The sequence below is a fragment of the Poecilia formosa genome, unplaced genomic scaffold (genome assembly GCF_000485575.1).
Source record: "Poecilia formosa unplaced genomic scaffold, Poecilia_formosa-5.1.2 Scaffold25, whole genome shotgun sequence".
In the NCBI taxonomy this organism is placed as follows: Eukaryota; Metazoa; Chordata; class Actinopteri; order Cyprinodontiformes; family Poeciliidae; genus Poecilia; species Poecilia formosa.
Window position 1 is genome coordinate 3,779,120 of NW_006799964.1, and position 11,091 is coordinate 3,790,210.

General features: G+C 35.9%; 1 long non-coding RNA gene across 1 annotated transcript; it reads right to left on the reverse strand.

Annotated features, from left to right (window-relative positions):
* Positions 1 to 2,016: 2,016 nt before the first annotated feature.
* LOC103135460 (uncharacterized) lies at positions 2,017 to 10,704 on the reverse strand. The gene is made up of 3 exons (XR_475936.2): positions 10,608 to 10,704; positions 2,945 to 3,046; positions 2,017 to 2,560 (listed from the first exon to the last, which is right to left on the reverse strand). It is a non-coding gene; the product is annotated as an uncharacterized LOC103135460 (long non-coding RNA).
* Between the last annotated feature and the right edge of the window lie 387 nt (positions 10,705 to 11,091).

Consider the following 11,091-nt stretch of genomic DNA (forward strand, 5'->3'; position numbering starts at 1 on the left):
AGGCGACTATCTTGACTCTGTAATTGTTGGTGTTAGAGCAATTTTTGATGATAAGTGTGCTAACATGTCAGAATAAATCAACTAAAATCTCCTATGGCTACATTATACGTAAATGCACATTATGCTTGGGGATACATTATACATAAATGCAATACAATTTTTTTTTTTTGCTTTCAACCTGCTGTGTGTATCTTGACACCAAATGTTTTACACATTCTTCGTATTTTGTCACAACGGTTATGCTTAGCCTTTTTACTGTAAATATAAATAGCAGAAATTCTTCCGCTCTAACATTTGTTGCAACAAAGCCATTTAGAAAAAAAGGAGGCCCCTCCCCTGAAAGCCATTTCTGTTCAACGTGGAATTCCTCTCCAACTAAACCCATTTCAGATGAATCACTCTAAAAAGATAACCTTGTTCACTTTTACTGTTCAGTGACATTTATTCCAGCTAAATTGAGCCATATTTCAGAAATCCATTTACCAACTATGAGAAATGGGTTACAAAATGCAGCGTTATGGGGAACCACTTAGGTTTGACTCATACAGATGTGCTGGATTACCATCAACAGCCGGTAGCAGGGGTCCCCTGTCACTTTCTTCCATTTTTCTGCTTGATGATCCAACCTGGTTGATCTTCCTGAAGCTCAAAAAAACCCCACTGGCTTAATTCTGCGGTTATGTAACGGCCCTCAGGTAACTGCTGTGCATCTTTGGTTGAGTAGAGAAATCACATCAAGAACATCACGTTGATGGAGAAAGAGCCAGCCTGTGTGCCATTTCCTTTCTGTCTCAGCTAAGTCTTGCTGTTTTTTCACTTTTAGAAAATATAAAAATCATATTGAAAGAGACAGATTAATTTGCATAACTCTGCAAAACAGGCTTTATTTTATTTATTGTACAGATATCAATAAAAAAAAGGCTTATTTTTCATTTGAAATGCATGAGTTACACACCACATAGACAGTGTCTCGATTAGACTCACTCACTATATTTCCTTCATTTTCCAGATGGATAATATAAAGGTGGGCTCAATCAGCAGATGTATAGTATGAAAAGCTTTTGTTAATTGATCATGACTATGTAAGTAAATATGTGTCACCAGGATTTGAATTGAAAATGTCCCTGAAATTTTAATGTCATATATTTGTGCTTACTTTTTCAGTGTTAAAATATACTCAGAATACATTTTTAACCTAAAAAAAAAGTGTCATTTCTACATGGTTGAAATTTTCACTTCAAGTTAAAAATTCACATTTCTATTTCAAAGTAACCACATTTTCAATGTTTTTCAGTTCAACTTTTCAGTGTTAAAAAATACGGCTTTCATATATGAAAGCTGTATATATATATGTATATACAGCTTTCATATACCATTTCATATACCATTAATAATACCATTGGTAATATAGCATTATTACCATTATTAAAAGGTAATAATGCTGCTTTCTTTAGTATATATGAAAGCCGATATGAAAGCCGATATGAAAAAAAGCTGATATGAAAAAAAAAAGCTGATGAAAAATCAGCTTTCATATAAACTTCAAAATTTTGAATGAACGTCAACTCAACGGTGAGTTTAATGCTTTTATTTTGTATACCACTTGCGCCAAGTCTAGCATCTCTTTGGAGAACTGATGGGTGACGACTTTCTGGGTTGTTTGTATGCTGCTTTAGGTGAGTTAAAAAAAAAAAACTGACACAGGCAGTCTTAGCATCTCCTGCAAAATTTTTACTCTAATGTAATTAGCTAAACTAAATTCTGCTTTGAAGTATGAACTTTAAAGCTCTGTATTTGTTTCCCAAAATTCCACTTGTATGTATTGATATGGCCTAGTATGTTATGTATGTTAGTATGTTACTTACTCTCTGTTGCTCCATCAAAACCTAACAATGTAAAATTCTCAGAAAATGCATTTACAGTTTTGGTAGAAATACTGATAATTTTTTTGTTTGGTTAAAAGTGTATTCTCAATATATTTTAACACTAAAAAGATAAGCATAAATATACAACATAAAAATTTCAGGGGCATTTTATTTCAAATCCTGGTGACAGATTTATACCCATAATAGACAACTTTACAGATCTACAATCATACAATCTGAAACTGTTTTGCATTGCATTTTTTATATTTTTACGGTACAATTAGGTTTTAATCTTACAGTATGTGTAACTGAATTTAAATGTTAAAAGGTAATAATGCTGCTTTCTTCTTACAAATTATTTCAAGAACATTTAAAAGGAACATTTTGGTTACAGTTGCACAAATATAATTATTACCCCAACAGTAAAATATCCACATCACACCATGTTAAGAATCATGCACAATGACTCCAGTTGAGTCCTATTCCTTAGTCAGTGATGCTGAGTAATTCCTGATATTTGAACACTCACTGCCAGAGAACTGAACCAGATGTAGGTTTTGTAACCTTATTTGACACAGAGCGTCCTCTTTTATTGGCAGTTTCTTAGCACATAGTAACTAAAAAGCCAAAAAAAACATCTTCATAGCAGCCTGAAACTCTTAAATCTGCTGCATAGGTCTCAGGTTGGAAGACACCTGCAGAGGAACACAAAGAGAAATGCTTATTGATATTTGGTGAAGATGTGTAAAAAATATTCAAACAAATTGACATTTAATCTCAAGCCCGAGGATCTGATTATCCATAGAAGTTTTGATTAACTTTAGAGAGGACTCAGGACCCTCAACATTGTAGAGAAGCTGTGCTTTAACAGCAGGATTGCTAATATTTCTGCTAAAATTGATTTTAAGATCGCTTATTTCTTAACACATTAATGTTTGAATATCTTTCATAAATACACTCAAAATAATTTCAATCTTATAATACCTAGCAACAATAAAATATCAATTCATTGTAAGGCTTTAAACACAATCTAAAATGGGAAGCTTGAAGAAATGTAACTGAACGGTTATGGCACTCACCTCAAAATTTGCGCCGGTACATGCCTTGATGTCCTCAGGGTTCAGTCCCTCCCATATTTCAATCAGAGTCAGACCTTTTGTCTTATCCACATCAAACACAGCCTGGTAAAGAGACAGATGGTTGAAAAATGTGAGGATAAAAAAAAGAAGAAATACGAGTAGAAAGATGACAGTTGATGAGGGGACTAAAGTGAGGTACAGAGAGAGACGATTTCAGGAACTGAAGTATCAACCTGATGTAAACTGTACAAATGAGGCCACCCTTAAAAAAAAGCAAAAAAAAAAAAAAAAAAAAAAGCAGCAGTTCAGGCATGTGGCCAAAGTAGCACTTTTGTGTCATCCACACAGGAGATGACAAAAAAGCTGCAATTATTGTTGACACATACAGAAGAGGCAAAGAGGAGCCCTTGACTCACTGAATCCGGACCACTACAAACAAGTGAACAGTTACACTGTAATTGTTGGAGCACTTCTGATAGTTTGAGCATGACAAAAAACCTATTTAATTCATTTTGGGTAATAGATTCAATATTCTCATATTTAGCATTAATTCTAAGTCAGGGGTAGTAGTAAATTTTTTGACCAGGGGTCTGCAACCTTTTTCCAGTCCCAAGAGCCATTTTGGCCTGCAGTGCAGCTAAATAAAATTTGTTCAGTTACAAATATTAACTAACATCAAAGCAAAAAAGAAAAAAAAAATTGAGAACCAGTATTTTATTTCTTTCATTTTCTTTAATGAGATGTTGGTATTTGTGGCAGATGATGACACAGACCACATGGTGTACAGCCAATGAAAAGTAACCTAGATTTTAAAAAAAATAAACACATATATTACTAATATGTTTAGTGTCATTCTGTTGTGGAAATGAAATGGATTATTCCATGAAACAGAAAAACATCTAAAACTTTGTTATATCTGCAGCTAAAACCACATAAAAGCATACACCAAATAAAAAGACGCACACATGTTTTCTAACTGTATGAAGCCAAATCAAGCATAACTTCTATTGTTTTAGGTCGGATGGAAATACCAAAATAATTTTTATTTGACTAATGCTAGAAAACAGAGAGTTACTTCATGAAACTAAAAGATGCTTCACACCCTTAAAGGTAAGAATGATGACAAAGCAGCTGAAACATCAGGGAGCTCATCACTGTGTACAGCTGGAAGCAGAGGATGTGAGGTGCAGAAATAATGTTTTAATGAGAGTAACTTGAATGAATATTTGGTTACTTACTGGGGACAAAAGACGGATATGAATAAGCAGTACAGATAAATGAACTGCAGGCTGACTTACAGAAATTCAGTGGTGTGACAGTGTCCTCAAGAACAGTTTTGCAGCTAAATTATTGAGGTGTCTTGAAAGTCCTTGTGACTGAAATATGGACTGGTACTGTGGAAAAAAAAGTCAGAGTGTCTTGGTTTGCTAAAATATAATATATTATAATATATATAATTATATAAGAGTATTCCAGATACGCAGTTGTTAAAGACCGAGGTTTCTGCTTATCCCTATAGTCTGATTAATAAACCAGCAAACATTTGTTTTAATATCATCGCCAGATAAACCACAATGGCAAAAAGGTAATATTCTGCAAGAAAAGCATTCGAAACCACAACTTTATTTAATGGAAGCATCAACATTTCTGTCGATACATGAGAAATAATGTAGTATGAGAGTTTTACAACCAAGCCGTAGCAGTAGGTGTCAGTGTTTTTTTTCTCCTTTTTAAATGACACCAGTAAGACCAAGTCAGACATTTTCGTTTATAAAATGTGCTGTGAAACCATTGTCGTATTCAAAAGTTGTATAGCGAGGAGATTAGACAGACCCATGCCCCATGTGTACCATCCACTTCATAAAAACCAGGCTTAAAAGTGAATCAATAGAAATACCAGTTTCCCTCCTCTGGTAAACGATACAAAATTAGTTTAAGGACAGTTCAGGCAAACTCTTCAGAGCCGGGGCCTGATGCCTTTTTCTGCAGGGACTGGCAGGCTTAGCCTCAGCCACAGCCATGTAAAGCCTGTCAGGACACTCAGCTCATTAGAACCCCACACACTGACAGGGCAGGAGGCAGATATCTCACTTCAATATAGCGAGACAGATGGAATGTCATGAGGACCTAGGGTCTATGGGTAACACAGACACTGACATGCATCTCTAATTGTGACACTTTGTCACAAGTGATTAAAAGGGATTAAAAGGTTTATCAAAATATGCCAGAGGTGTGGGTTAAAAATACGACAACGGTGTGCTGTTGTGGGACGTGTCGTCATAAGTCGGTGAAAGTAAGCTTCTGCTTATAAAATGTACGACACGTGGCAGTCTGGGTCAGTACATTCTGAGTTTATCTGCTGACCTCATCTCTAATAATCACTCTTTGCTTAAATTGTGCTCCATTCGCAAAGTATCTCTTTGTCGTGAAAACTTTGGGTCACCTTTCTTCACAGCCTTCAAATCCCCCATCATCATTAACCCGACTGATGAAAGTTATTAATTAAGAGGCTGGTAGACGACGTGATGTGCCGTCTGGCTGGAAGTGGGCTGAATGTCAATTAAAAATAGGAAGCGTAATGTTTGTAGGAAACAAGATGTTGGTATGTAATAGAAGCAACAGGAGCAATTAAGTCAAAGGTTATTTCTACCATGCATTTCAGCAAATGCGATTAGCAAATTTGGAAATGTGTTTACAAAAAAGCTCAACGTGGGGCTATAAAAGAATTTCAATTTGGCTCCTGCAGTTATAATTGCTGTCACTGGTGTTACTGTCATTATGCAAAATGACAAGGTGACATTTTTCTGGGACTATTATCATGACTGAATTATTCTGAAGACATTAAATTTGATTTAGACAAATGTTTTCGTTTTTTTCCCCCTGAACAAAACAAAAAGTAATTTTAACTATTAGGAGATAGGAGGGGACTCTAAAGCTGAAAATGGGCTTCAGAGGTGCTCTGATTTTCTCTCTCGCAGTATGTTAAAGTACATACAATAAAACCACTGCAAGTAAATAAGCATTTAAACAGCATGTGTGGTTAAAAAAAAGAAGAAGAAAAAAGTGAACATTAAATGATTCACCCATAGAGAGGAGCAGTAGAAACACAGCCTGAGGCAACAGGTTTCCCACCACCCTGAGACTACAAATCAAAACATAACTATTTAGGACAACACTCAATTTACCATCCCTGCAGGCTGTCAAGAGCCAACAAGGACGATGTGTTTGAGAGAATATGTTGCGCATGTCACCGTCTGTTCATGTGTCTGCAGGCATATCCAAAAATGACCATTTTTTTTCTGTCCTTATTTAGAAAAACCATTTGTTAAAAAAAATAAATAAATAAATTAACATGCAACTATTACCATTTTTCAAGCTAAAATCGATACTTTTTCAAACACACATTAACTTGTAGTTATTCATTTTAGGCCACTTGTCAAGCTGAAGCAAGGAAGACAAACAAAGGAAGGGAGAAGAAAGAATGCTGGGTAGATTAATGAAGGTTGGAGTGATGTGTGAAGGAAAGAAGGGATGGACAGATGGACCAGAGATGCTATGTATGGATTGATGAACAGACCAGAGAAGTGGTAGATGGACGGTTAAACAGATTAAAGAAGTGCTGGATGGACCAGAGAAGTGATGGATAGACAGACGGAAGGACAGAACAAAGAAGTGATGGACAGATGAATAGAAAAATGGATCTAAGAAGTGATGGATGGATGAAAGGATGGATGACATTTTAAACATTGCTACCTTATCCAGACCTGGAATGTGCTTTTATCAAATTCCGTATTTTTCCGACCTTTGTAATAATGTTGACTGTATCCCCTGCTGAAACTAGATTCAGGGTGCACAATACGAGACAAATAATTTACCACTGGTATTATCATAATAATTTCCTAGTCCACAGGCAGTCATAACCAGTTATTTGTTATCACAGTGGAAATAACTGCAACACTGTATTATTCTGACAATAAACAACTAAATCACAACAGATAATAGACGTTAATTGGTGGGAAGTCTGATGGCTGAAGGCTCACTCCAAGTCGTCGGATGTTGTTGTGGAAGCAATTTTTCAAAAACAATCACATAATGCCAATATTAAAACAATAAAATGGGGCATAACTATTCTTCTGATAGCATTTTAAGCAGCTTTTTATATTGATCAGCATTTCTTAATGGCCTAATAAAGCAGCTTCCCTCTTCTCAGTTTTCATGATGGAAGCAGAGCAAAGTTATTGCTTCACTTTCAAATGAGGGAATTCCACCACAGACTATATACATAAAAAACAACTTCTCATAAGTGACATGAACACTTCTTTTCATTTTGTTGCTTTTAGAGAATAACTTCAAAATGCTTATGCTGCAAGAAATGAAATACTTTGACTTCTAGCTGCAACTTAATCCAAGTCATAGGCTGAGCAGTTATCCAAGTTTATTTTCCTGTTAATCCACATTACTCTCCAGATGAGTTATTAAATGTGTATTAAAAAAAGGCATGCAGACCCATCATTATTATGCAGTTGAGGTTTAATGTCAGACCCTACTAAATTTAAATAACTTTTATAATAAAAGCTAGGTTTAAACAAAATCTGCCTCAGCTACTTTTAAAGCTTTTCTTGTTAAATATTTTTTTCCACTCAAGTGTTTCCAGGGATATGCTCTCTTAAAGTGAAGTAGAAAGTTCTCGTGAAGTTAGACAAAAAAGTTTGTTTTTCAGACTACTGGAAGGCTTCTCCATTGAAAATGGAGTGCAAAATGGTTCATAGCACAGACTTGAGCAGCCAACTTTTATGTTGTTTTATGTTTATTATTTAACAATTTTAACTGAAACTTGATTATTCATGTTTGTTTCCCCTTTGCATAAGTGAGCATTAACAGTTATCACTGGAACAAAACTGTTTCATTGATTGGCTAAATAAAAATCAACACTGAACATGCAGAAAAAGCGAACGCGTCAGTAAATACAGTGGTTTGCAAATGTATGTTACTTCCTTGGATATCGTCACATCACAACCAGAAACTTTAATGTGTTTTATTGGAATTAAATTACAGGAGGCTAAATAAACTGGAATCAATGAAGAAAGTAGTTCATACTTTTAGCACTGTAAGTGATAATGCAACTGAAGCATCATATCATGTGGTGCTACACACAGCTAAATCAGGACTTTGACTTTAGGCAAATCTATCCCATGTCTAAACCAAGGGTTGTCAAATCCAGGCTGATGTCCTGCAACCATCAGATATTAGATCTTAAGGACTGTAGTTAGAGGCCCCTGATAAAGCATTCATAGTAGCTCAATTCTACTGCATTGTATTGTTCTACCACATAAAATCCCAAGAAAATTCACTGAAGTTTGTGGTTAAGGGACATGAACAGCTTTGCATGGCCCTTCATTCAATTATTTTGTCACAAGAAAAAAAAGTCACATTTAATTTACCAATAGTTAGAAAATCATCCTACCGCTGACCTCATTTAATTTTTTTTTTTTTTTTCACAACAGCCACTGAAAGAACAACTGAAGGTGACATATTATTGGCAGTTGTATTGAGGCTAGTTTTTTTTTTCAGGAGATGACGAACTGATGACCACGTTTCAGAATTTCTGAAAAGTTCAGTTCGCTTTGCCCAGACTACAAAGAACGGGGGTGACGCTGTCAAAGACTGCCTTCAAAATGCTCACACATTAGGTCAGAATATGCCAGCTTATTGTGTAGTTCATTGGAATAAAGCAAAGAACAAATCCATTCAAAGCACAAGAGACAAAGCTGAAAATGGTAGGAGGGGGTTAGTAAAATACAAAGCACGAAGAAAAAAAGAAAAATATGTTTTTGAAAAAGAAGAAAATGAGGTCATCAATTATAAAGAGCAAGAATTCAGGCTGGAGACAGTAAAAAGCTGGAAATGTATTCAAGGAGAGAGTGTTTAGGGAGCAAGAAAGCCGAGGCTTAAATGAGGAAGATGGAGAGGAGGAGATGGCAGTGGAGTTTGTAATTCTGTATAAAGGGCTGTAACCTTTTCCAAATGTTAACAGAAAACTGCTTGCTGAGAAAAGCTGTGCGATCACAACAGAAACAAGCTGAGCAGAAAGGAATGAGTGGGTTGTTGGGTGGACGGTGGGGGTCATAGAGACAGGTCTTGCTTTTAGTGAACAAAGTTTTAAAGGCAGTTATTAGAAGGGGGGGAGGATTATCTAAACTGAGCACAACGCTATACCTGGATCAAAATCCACTTAAGACAAGAACATCTCCTACTGATTTAATTTCCACATCTCCTCCACCATTTTTCACATTTAGTAGTCAAAGCTGCGGTTTCCCCCATTTGAATTCGACTAGCCACCCCGATGCACCTTAACTTTCTTCATTCTACAACAAAGGTTATAAATCTTTCTGTTTTTCCTCTAAAAACGGTTCGCCCTGTGGTTTCCATTTCACATTCATCTAGTGGCCTCTGGGCACAATTTAATTAGTCTCAAAGGCAACCATCTAAAGCATTCAACATATTCCAAGTGTACAGAGAGCACTGCCTGTGAGTAGGTAATCATGTTTCTGAGGAGAGCATGCTTAGCTACCAAGCTACCTGAACCATAATTGTAAAATAAATGAATTCAGAAAATGTTTATTTAGAACCATTATTATAACAAAAGGTTCAGGTTATGGAAAGAAAAAAAATCTTCACGGAGAAGAAAACTTTTTATGCCTGATGCTTCTAATTATCAGGACATGACCACTGAGAATATATTTATGAAATGCAGTAGCTCTTCCCTTTTCAACACAGGCCAAAAATAAAACTGAATTAAGCCGAATTAGAGAAATGTGTGAAATAAATTAAGAATGTCATCCATCCAGTCATCCATCTGTCTGTCATACCTTCTATCAGTCCATCCATCCGTCTCCAGTCTGTCCCTTCCTCGCTTGCGCTACCTTTCCATCAGTCCTTCTATAATATGTGTACCGCTTTCCCCTCTATTCATCCTTCCACCCTCTGCAGGTTTTGATTTTATTCTGCAGACATATATTCTTAGTGAGGTTTTGTATTTATACTTTAAAAATGGTCCGAAAAGAACTCACTGTGTTGAAATATGACATTTTTAACAAAAAAAAAAAGTGTAGATAACCTAATCATATTTTCGACATTAAAAATGCAAATTTGCTAGAATGTGTAAGAATTGGGAGGCTGGTTCTTTATTTTTTCCCCCTCCGATAAATAAATTTCATATATTACATTTCAAACCAATTCAGTTTCAAGATTTTGATTTAAGAGATGACAGGTTCGTGTGTCCTCTGTTCCAATTAACCAAAGATGCAGGTCCAAGGCAAGTCTGTAAAAACATAATCGCATAACTCATGGCCCAGGTATGCACTACATGTGGTATCATGAATAGCCTTCTAGTTCTTGTTGCCTTTTCATTTAGTCCATCACAGCAACATGCACCGTAAGTCCTGCATTTAACAGGCTCTTTTCTACAATGAAAATTTACTTTCAAAAACATTTCCAGTGCATCAGAACATTTAAATTATTCACAGTCCAAATTGATTAAGAACTAAAAATGTATGGTTAATGGCTCATTCATCCAAGTATGCAGATTGACTCTCATCTTCCATTCAAGTGGACTGAGGAACATTTGCATATATTATGTGCACAAATGAAGATAAAGCTGCACCTTTTCTGTAATGATTCGATCCACGCACTGCTTCCCTGTCAATGGCAGGACGCACTTCTCCATTATCTTGTGTTTTCCTCCCTGAAAGGAAAGAGACACATTTTATAAGCAAAGATGCATCGCCTGCTCAACAAGTTGGTCAGATAAATGTAGGATTTTACTCATTATGCAAGCACATCCTAAAAAAGTATGCACTAAACACGTTTCTTTCAAGCTTATTTTTTCACCTTTTCTGTCAATTCTTAAGAAAAAAAGAAGACAAATTCATGCCATGCTTCACCTTTTTTCCCCCCAGTCATGAATGAAAAAAAGCCTTGAGGGTGGAACATTTACGTTCACCTGCTGCACCATCTGGACCTTAGCTGGGTGCCAGACAGACTCCCACTAGCCCCCCCCACCCTCCAAAAAAAAAAAAAAAAAAAAAAAAAAAAAAAAAGCACACAGCATGTTTCGGTTCATACCGAATAATGGGCTTCTGTCACAT